At 41.4% G+C, this 9,743-nt stretch overlaps 1 pseudogene; it reads left to right on the top strand.

Annotated features, from left to right (window-relative positions):
• The first annotated feature begins 1,611 nt into the window (after positions 1 to 1,611).
• The window catches only part of LOC102872287, a 14,020-nt pseudogene continuing 5,888 nt past the window's right edge, over positions 1,612 to 9,743 (top strand).

A 9,743-nucleotide genomic window follows, 5' to 3' on the forward strand; every position in this document is an offset into this window, starting at 1 on the left:
AATATTGACATATGCATAGAATGGGTGCTTTGGACACAGGAGGGGTGTCAAAAATAATGGACGCTTTGGACACATAGATGACATCAGGGACCAGAATGAGAACCACCAACTAAACTGAACTCTGTGGTATCATCTTATTAGCAAATTCCAGCCCTGAGGCCCATGCAGAAGGGGTAAATAGACTCATCTCGGAACCCCCTTCCTCCCGTCCATATTTCTTTTCAGGGAGGCAGGCCCATCCCTTTGGGGAGGTAACTTTCTAATAAAACTGTCATTGCCCTTTTACCCGAACTTCTGCCTTCTCCCATTTTTCTTCTTGTCCCCGTACTCTCATAAAAGCTTCAGCCTGTACTTAAAGGCTCCAGACACCAAAGTCTGCTCTTCCAGGGAACACTGAAATTGCCATGTACTGTCCTACCTTAGGGTTTGAAAATCATCTCCTCTCTAGTTTCTTCGGTTAGGTATAATTCCTTTTGCCTGTGCGAAAAGGGCGGACTAGGGCATTGATTGCAGGGTAACAGCATGACACCCTCTCCACCCCTTTCCTTGTCTTGGGAGAGTGACCTATTACTCTCTCCTGGACCAATTTTCTCTAAGAAATTGCTTGTAGTTTCACCTTTGTTCTGGGCCATTCACCTTGCTTCTCAGCAAGCCAGACGTCCTGTTGTGTCCACGTGCTCTAACAAGGACTCAGCCCATGAAACTACACCAAGCAAGACAAGCCCCCGGACGCTTCTTCAAGGGCCTCTTCATTGTGCGTTAAACAGCTCTCTCAACGTCCACCAAAATTGCTGACCACGTGCTGCTGCCGTGGCTTGGACGTCTTCTCTAGTCTTTGTCATTTAGTTTAACTCTTTAGCCAGGTGAGAAAGACCAAAATCAGGGAATTAACCCCACAGCAACATGATGACTGGGAAAAACACTTAAAAAACATGCTTTTGTTGTCATTTGTGTGATAGTTTACAAATCCTATTGTGTTTTTTCCTTTTTTAACCAATTATGCATATTTTATTCTATAATGTTAATTACTATACACACAGTGTCTGATCAGAAAGCTCCTTAGAGGCAATTGTTAGTCAGAAAAAAGGTTGAGATCAAAAGAGAGAAAGAAAGAACCTGGTCCCAAGAAAGGAACAGGCCTTAATCGTGCGGTGGTCTGAGAGGGACAGGACGCCAAGTGACTACAAGTGGAGAAGGTCCACATGGCTCTAAGTGACCAGGAGCTAAGAAGGTCAAAATGGCAATTGGGCAGTCAAGGATAGTTTCATGTCACAGGGGTTTTAGGGAGGACTAGGCAGGAGGGTATCTTGCTTGGAATCTGGGGCTGTTAATTAACTTGGGTCTGGGCTTTTGTGATCAGGACCAGAGCCTTATCAGGACCCATTGTCTGGTCTGGTCTTTGATCTGACCACCTTGGATGTTACCAGGTTTCTCAAGGAGTGATCAGGCCTGGGGACAACTGCCACATTCTTCCTCCAACAATGATGGTGAGACCTCATCTCACATATTTTGGACACGTTGGGGACAGGAGCAGTCCTGGGAAAGAGGCCATTGCGGTGGGCAAGGTGGAGGGCCAGAGAGAGAGGAAGCTCTTCAAGCAGATGAGTGGACATGGGGACTGTCACAATGAGCTCCAGTGCGTCGCTGTCCCTGAGGCTGGTGTCGCACAGTGCAGGGTTCAGCTCAGTTATTGGGAGCATCCCTGTGAGGTTTGCCCAGCAAGAACAACTTCCCAGGAAGAGAAAAGTCAATTAGCATCGACACAAAGGGCTTCCGAACTTAGCACACAAAAAGAATACATTACCATAGGAGTCATTCACATTAACACAGAGGCCCTCCACACACCCTTCTACAGAGACGCAGTTTGCTGGGCCAAGGCAAAATCTTGAATATAGCTGCTAGAAGCTTGTGTCTGTAAAGACTTTCCTGACCAGCTTTCACAGAAATTTTTACTAAAGAAGATTTTTCCAACGATAATTTTATATAGCATCTGTCTTTCAAGAGTGTTAGCAATGTATGAGATAAGAGAGCCTTATTTAGGTGTTTTTTCTTTTCAGATATATTGCTGAATTTGTAATAACATTTTAACTCTGATTACATGTTCTTCCACTCTCTACCTTTCTTTTTCTCTACACTCAAAGTGCTTAACGCATATAATATCTTTTGTTGTTGTTGTTGTTACATGTCATCAAGTCAACTACGACTCTTAGCGTACATAGGTACAATTGCTCTGAACCCTACCCTGTCCTGAGCCAATCTCACTTTCTCTGACACATCAATCCCAATTGCCCTAGTTACTGAGTCAATCCATCTCATCTGGGTTCTTGCTCTCCTGTACTGTCAGTCCGCCCTTCCGAGCATGATGTCCTTCTCCAAGGGTCCGTCCCTCCTGGCCACATACCCGAAGTATGTGAGACAGAGCTTCAAATTCTAGGATCCAAGGAGAAACATGGTTTCACCATCTCCAAGACAGACTCGTTTATTCTCTTGGTCTACAGTGTGTTCAAGTTCTCCAGCATCATAACTCAAAGGCAATTATTCTCCTTCTGGCCATCTTTAGTCATTGTCCAGCTCTCTGATGCATAGCAAGTAAGTGCAAAGACCATGGCCTGACCCAGGCGCATCTTAGTCTCTAGACCATACAGATTGAAAAGGTATGGAGATAGAACACATCCCTGGTGTACACCCTTCCTGATTTTGAACCACATGGCGTCTCCTTACTCTGTTCTGATGACTGTCTCCTGGTCCAAGCATAGGTTTTACATAAGCACGATCAAATATTCTGGGATTCCCATTCTTCTCAGATTTAGACTTTCCTAAACAACTTGTTTTTTGATTTCCTGACTGCTAATACCAAGAGTGTTGATTGTGGAATCAAGCAGAAAGAAATCATTAGCAATCTCAATCTTTTCTCCATCTGTTTTGATGGTGCCAGTGGGCCCTCTTTAACTATTCTATTATGCTATTTCTCCCAAAAAGAGAACATGAATAAAGTTGTTATGTGCTATCACGTCAGAACCAACTCATAGCTGACCCTCCAGTGGGTTTTCAGAGGCTATAAATTGCACCAAATGAGTGAGTGTTCTCATCTTTCTCCCACTGAGCTCATTGTGAACTTGAACACCTACCTTGGGGTTGGCAGCACAAATCTTTGCCACTAGGCCACCAGAGCTCCCTAGAGAGCAGTTATTGTTCTATCCCATCAGGTAGCAATTGACACATAGCTGACACTCCAGGTATTTTTGTTTGGTTTGGTTTTTTTAAATCAGTAAATTTCAGGGGAGAAGATTGTCCATCTCTCCTCTATAGAGAAAAACTGGTGGGCCTGACCTGCGTGCTGCAAATTGAGGTTGGAAGCTCAGCTACTTACAACTACCATCAGAGGTAGAAGTGCCTTTATTCACTGAGGTTTTACACATGGATAAAGAGCGGACCTTGGCAAGTGGGGATTTACTATCTTTTCCAGGAAGAGGAGCTTGGCAGAGGGAAAGAAGAGAGACACTATAGCATGTGTCACCAAGGGAATTCAAGCCGTGAAACCAAGAATTCGCCTACATGATTGGGGCCAAAAATTGATAAGTAAGTCAGTGCCTAAACTCTTCCTTTCCTGTGATGCATTTCAGGGATTGGATAAAAGAATGCAAGAGAATTATGATAACTCACAACTCACAATAAAGTTTCTGGGATCAGGTGGTGATATCTTTTCACCACTTTCCAGTTCATTCTTGGAACTACATTTGACACTCCTCAGAATTCCAAATAGAAAAGGTCTGGTACCTGTGTTGGCTGCATGGACTTGCACAGTGAAATATCATTATTTCTACCATTATCTTTTCAAATGTACCCTGCTCACAAAGTCTCAGGGCACAGAACAATAAAAAAAGCTCTAATTAAAATGTATACAACAAGTGACAGCTGTTGACTTGTTCAACTGCTCGCGGGGAAAAAGATTCTCTTTGATCTTGTGCTATGATGAGCTTGGTTTGTCAGCTGTGGCCCACATTTGATAAGGTTACTCTTTTGAGGATCATGACAAGAAAATGAAGTAAAGAGAAATTTAAATTGGGTCTGTGAAATTTGTCAGTGTTAAATGAGATTATATTGTTGGAACGTATGACACGGTTTTGAGGAAGTATAATTTCATTTTCTCATCTGATTTAGTGCTTATAGATGGAGTTATTTTGGTAACATTGTTTTTTCTCCTCTTATGTGAAAGACCAATATTGTTATTGTTGTTATGTGCCATCCAATCACCTATGACTCATAGTGACCCTATGTACAATAGCTCTGAACCCTGCCCTATCCTGAGCCTGTCTCACTGACTCTGACACATCAGTCCCCATTACTCCAGTTACTGTATATCCATCTCATCTGTGAGTCTTCCTTTCCTGTGCCCTTTCTACACCTTTCCCAGTATGATGTCCTTCTTCAAGGACTGGGCCCTCCTGGACACGTGACCAAAGTATATAAGACGGAGTTACAAAATCCTAGCCTCGAAGGAGAAACTAGTTTTGAGCCTCTACAATATGGACATATTTGTTCTCTTGGCAGTCCATGGTATGTTCACTACTCTTCTCCAGTACCAAAACTCAAAGGCATCAATTCTTCAGTCATTTTTAATTATTGTCCAATTCTCTGATACATAGCAAGTAATTGTGAAATCGTGGCCTAAATTAGACACACCGTAGTCCCTAGACCTACATAATTACACTTTACCACTTGGGAGAGGTCCCTGGCAGCTGATATCCCAAGGACAATTTGTCTTTTGATTTTTTTTGTTACTTTTATTAATTTCAATAAAAATTTACAGAGACCTTGGATTTCCATTTAGTTATTGTTGACTTTTCTCCCGTCCCACCATCCCCTCTAGTACACTACCCTCTTGGAAAAGTAAAAGAAAAATTCTTTCACTGTTTTGCAATCCCTTTCTCCAGGTCCACTCCACTATGCAGCATTCACTCTGGACTCGCATCATGACAAAAATACCTAATCACATATCCTTTTTAAATAGTTTTTCTCCCTCATCTGTTTCAATAAAGTATACATTATTTAACCCATCTTTCTCAGTCTCCCCCCAACTGCAATGTCAATCTTGTTTTATAACAGTGGCAGTATTTGTCCTTTTGTGACTGAGATATGTCACTCAGCATAATGTCCTCCAAGCTCACCCATTTTGAATAATAATGCATGAGTTCCTTGTTTTTTAATACAGCGTAGTATTCCATTGTGTGAATATACCACAGCTTCTCTAGCCATTCGTTTGTTGATGGGCACTTGGGTTGTTTCCAACTCTTTGCTTTTGTGAACAAAGCCGTGATAAACAAGTGTGTGCATATATCTGCTTGGGTGGCAGTTATGGTCTCTTTGGGGTATATTCCAAGTAGGAGAATTGCTGGGTTAAATGGTATTTCTATTTGCAATTTTTTAAGAAAGCATCACACCACCTTCCACAGTGGTTGCACGATTTTACACTGCCACCAACAGTTGAATAAGGGTTCCAGTTTCTTCACAACCTCACCAGCATTTGTTGCTTGCTGTTCTGTTAAATTTTGCTATTCTGACTGGGGTGAGATGATATCTCATAGTTGTCTTGATTTGCATCTCTCTTAGAGCTAGGGATTTTGAAAATTTCTTCATGTGTTTGTTGTTTCTCTTGTTGTGTGTCGGCGAGTACAACAGCCCTAAACCCTGCTCTATCCTGTGCCAATTGCACCATCTCCGACACACCAATCCCGATTATCCCAGTCACTGAATCAATCCACCTCATAGAGGGCCTTCCTCTCCTGCACTGTCCCTCCACCCTACCAAGCATGATGTCCCTCTCCAAGGACCGGGTCTCTCCTCACAACATGTCCAAAGCATGTTAGATGGAGCCTTAGAATCCTTGCCTCCAAGGAGCCGCCCGGTCTAACCCTCTCCCAGATATATCTGTTTGTTTTCTTGGCAGTCCATGGTACACATTCAATACTCTTCTCTAGCACCACAGCTAAAAGGCATCAAGTCTCCTTCTATTCTCCCTAGTCATTGTCCAACTCCCTGATGCATAACAAGAGATTACAAAGACCATGGCCTGTATCAGATGCACCTTAGTCTCCAGAGAGACACCATTGCTCCTCAGTACTTTGGAAAGGTTTGTTAGCCATCTGAATGTCTTCTTCAGTGAAGTATCTGTTAATATACTGTGCCTATTTTCAATTGGGTTGTGGTGCTTGAGTATTTTTAAAATTCTAGATATCAGTTCCTTATCTGAAATGTCATTACCACATACTTTTTCCCGTTTGTGCCTTCCCTTTTTACCCTGTTGGAGAAGTTTTTGGATGTACATAGGGATTTGATTCTTAGAAGGTCCCATTTGTCTATTTTATCTTCTCCTGGTTGTAGGTGTCTTTTTGGTTTTCTATTGGTACCCAGAGTGTTGACTGTGGAGCTGAGTAAAATGAAATTGTTAGCAACCTCAATCTCTTCTCCTTCTATCATGGAGCTGCCAATTGGCCCAGTGGTGAGAAGAGGAAAAGAGAGTTAAAAAAAAATCACTGGGATAGCAGAGGTGAGTGAGTGAAGAGGAGGTGAAGTATTGGGAAAAGTTCAATCGGATCTTGAGAAAATGAGGTGATAATAGGCATAGAGCAAGGGTAAATTAACTATATAAAAGATAATATCTATGAAAAATATTTCGTATATAATGATTATGAAACACAAAGTATTTATACAAAATGTGATGTATATGAATGATTATATGCAAACCAATAAAAGTAATAAGAAAGCGGTGAGTTTCTAGGGTAGGGAAAAAATCTCAGTGGAGGAGAGGGTAAATGAAGATGAGAGAGACCCTCACAGGATGACGTGAACTGCCTCAACCCAATCACATGGGCATGGCTGTGATTGTGAGGATGATTTGAAGCTGGGCAATGGTTAATTCTGTTCTCATAAATTTGTCAAGAGCTGGAGCAAACTGATGGTATCTATCAACACTGCATATATTATGACATGTTGTAAGGAGGGGCCAGATTTTCCAGAAAGACATCATGCTTGGAAAGGTGGAGGGTAAGCTTGGGAGAGGAAGACTCTCAACAAGATAGATTGATACTATGACTATTTCAATAGATTCCTTTTTATTGGAGATGGTGGGGATAGCGCCTCTAGGACGAGGTTCAGATTTGTTGTTCATAGAGTCAATATTAGTGACAGTCCACTCAAGAGCACATAACAGAAACATCTACCCATCCATCCACCTAGCTATCTATTCAACTATTTTTTGTATCTATCATCTGTCCATATACTTATGCATCTATCCATTCTGTCATTCACATCCAACTATTCATTAATCAGACTATCTATCTATCCTCCATCTTCTTTTGATACGCCGTGTACCCATCAAGACTTTGCCCATTGAATCCTTCTGTGACAACATTAAGTCATTTCTGATAGTAACAGATGATCAAGAAGAACTAACCCTGGATGAAGAAGTCCAAGATGAATTGAAGCCATTGACAAAGAAAACACAAGGCCCCCAAAATTGATAGAATACCAAGTGAGGTATTTCAGGAAATAAATGTAATCCTGGACATGCTCACCAGTCTCTGCCAATAAATATGAAGACAGCTACCTGGTCAACTGACTGGAAGAGATCCATATTTGTTTCCATTCCCAAGAATGGTGATCCAATAGACTGTGAAAATTATTGAAAAATATCATTGATTTCTCATGCAAGTAAAATCTTCCAGTAATTAAAAATTATTTGAAAATTATTAAAAAACCATTTGGAAGAGTACATGGGCCGGGCAATTCCCAGATATTCAAGATGGATTTAGAAGAAGTAATAAAATGAGATATATCTTTGCTGGGTCAAATAGATCTTGACTGAAAACAGAGTATACCAGAAAAATATTTTGTTGATTATGCAAATGTATTTGCCTGTGTGTATCATAACAAGTAATGGGTAGCACTGAGAAGAATTGGAAGTTTAGAACATTTTCTTGTGTTCCAGTGAAAATTATACATACACTAAGAATTCGTTGTCTGAGCAGAACAATGGGACACAGTGAGCATGAAAATCAGGAAAGTTGTGGGTCAGGGTTATATCCATTCTCCGTACCTATTCAATCTGTATACCAAACAAATAATAAGAGATGAATTCTATGAAGAGGCACGAGGCATCGGGATTGAAGGATGACTCATCAACAACCCGTGCTACGCAGATGACATAACCTTGCTTATGGAAAGTTAGGAAAACTGGAAGCACTTAATTGCACGTGATTGAAGACTACAATCTTCAATATGCATTACATCTCAACAAAAATCTCCACAATTGGATCAATAGACAACATCATGATAGAGAAAATATCAAGTTGTCAACGATTTAATTTTACTTAGATCCACAATCACACCCATCATGCAACAGTCAAGAATTCAAAAGATTTGTTGCATTGAGGAAAACTGCTGTCAAGGACCTCTCTAGAGTGCTAAAGAGCACAAGTGTCAGTTTAGAGACCATGAGGTGTTTTCTCTAAGCCTACATGTTTTCAGTCGTTCCCTATGCATCTGAAAGTGAGACAATGAATATGGAAGACTGAAATAGAAGCAGTGCCTATGAGTCACAGTGTTAATGAAGAGTACTGAAGAAGCACAGTCGGCAGGATGTGCAGATCTTTAGAGGCCTCACTTACTGCGAGTATATTTTCAGGAGAAACCAAGTCTTAGAGAGGAAGATCACAGTGAGAAAGGTGAAGGGCCAGTGAGCTAGAGGAAGAGACTGACCGAGAAGCATTATATTGGTGATTGCCACAGTGGGTTTGAGCAAAACAGGGATTGTAAGAGAGGCACCGGATAGGGCAAGGTTCAGATCTGTTGTTTATAGAATCGCTATGAGTCATTGTTGATTTAGAGGAAGACCTTCAACCAGGTGAACTGACACAGTGACTACATCAATGGGTTTGAGTGAGTCAGATATTGTGAGGACGGCTTAGGATACAACAGGGTTTAGGTCTGTTGTTAGTTAACTATGGGTTTTACTTGACTCAATGTCACCTAACAAGAACAAAAACAATAACTGGAACAGTCTATGATCTATATATCTGTGGTGGACATAACTTTGGTTTTTGTCTCTCAAGTTCTTTCTAACAACTCTGCCTGTACCAAGCCCCTGGACTGGTAAAACTACCATTTCTAGTCAGGCCTGCTAGGCCAGGGTGTTCGGAAAACAGCAGAAACTGTCTCAGGCTGCGTGTTCCATCCCTTGACACAATCTTGAACACATCCTAGGAGAGAAGAAGTTGGGCCTGTGGTATGGCTTCTACCTTGTTACCTCACTTGGATTAGCAGACCCTCCGACCTGACGGGACCCTCCTACCCTTACTCCAGTCTTCTGCTGAGCTGGGGGATTCATTGCGCCAGGCCAGACAGTTTGTTTTCTATTTCCCATAGCACGCATGTTTGAGTATGACTGATTGTTTATATATTGTTCTTATGGGTACAGTACTTGTAAGTCACTTTGCTGTATTAGGGGGTGACTTGTGTGTTGCTCTGAGGTCAGAAACTATGCCACAAATATTTGAAATACAAGTACAGTCACTCATGGTGACCAGATTTCAGCAGAGCTTTTGGACAAAGATAAACTAAGAAAGATGACTGGCCATTCTCTTCTGAAATAGCAAGACTTCTAAAATATTATTCATAACAGAGGACCACTGTTATATATATGTATGTATATGTGTGTGTATATGTATATATATGTGTGTGTGTGT

This window comes from Elephantulus edwardii, unplaced genomic scaffold (assembly GCF_000299155.1).
Source record: "Elephantulus edwardii isolate Elephantulus edwardi_28Jun2011 unplaced genomic scaffold, EleEdw1.0 scaffold00375, whole genome shotgun sequence".
Classification (NCBI taxonomy): Eukaryota; Metazoa; Chordata; class Mammalia; order Macroscelidea; family Macroscelididae; genus Elephantulus; species Elephantulus edwardii.